Consider the following 928-nt stretch of genomic DNA (forward strand, 5'->3'; position numbering starts at 1 on the left):
ATCTGGAGCAGGAGCGACACATTTCCAAGGGAATGCAAGTCCCATCTGGCAGAGCACATGGCTGCAGCACAGAAAACACCCTGGTGCACCCCATGCCACACCAGCCTGGTGGCCCCAGACATCCCCACGTGAGCCCCTTCTCCCAGCCAGACCTCGATCCCGGCTGCAGACGCTCCAGCAGGCGAGAGCACAGTCATGGAGATCGCTGCGAGACACATCCTACGCTGCAGACACTGCCATGCGCAGACGCCCGTAGCATGTCCCCACGTGCACATGGTGCAAGGACATGAAGCCACCTGCAGAGCTCCAGGAAGGGGACACGATCCAGCCATACCACCCAGCAGAAGGACATCTGCACATGACTTAAGCTACTGGTAGCCAAAGAGGCGTTTTGGTACCGGTTACATTACTGGTCCTACTGGGGCTCCAAATGCTCTGGGGCTTTCTCTGCAAGCAGCATTATCACATCCCACCACAGGGACCAGCCCCAGCCCAGGGCTGCAGGAGGAGGAGGAGTGGGAAGGTCAGCCAAAAGAAGGAGGAGGTGAGGAACTGTGGGTCGACAGTGGCCAAAGGGCAGGTGAAATCCCCTCCAGTCATCCAGTGTAAGGTGAGCTGTCACAGAGGTTTTCTGGCTGCTGTGCTGAAGCAGGGAGCAGAGTTGTAATAAGTGGCTTCATGTGCAGTCTGAGCTGGGGACAGGTTCAGGTGGACAGGCTGGGGACCCTGCAGGGCAGTGTCACCACCCCAGCTGGGAAGGACCAGCAGAACCAAGCTGATGCCACCAGCCATTCCCCAAAGCCACCTCGCACCAAGCTGCGCGTCCCAGCGCCTCCCGCAAGCCACGGCAGCAGCCCTGCTCCTGGGAGAGGCCGAAGCTCAGCACAGGGGCTGCAAGCACATCCCAAAGCTTTGCAGGTGGAGAAAC

The sequence above is a fragment of the Phaethon lepturus genome, unplaced genomic scaffold, assembly GCF_000687285.1.
Source record: "Phaethon lepturus isolate BGI_N335 unplaced genomic scaffold, ASM68728v1 scaffold35376, whole genome shotgun sequence".
Lineage (NCBI taxonomy): Eukaryota > Metazoa > Chordata > Aves > Phaethontiformes > Phaethontidae > Phaethon > Phaethon lepturus.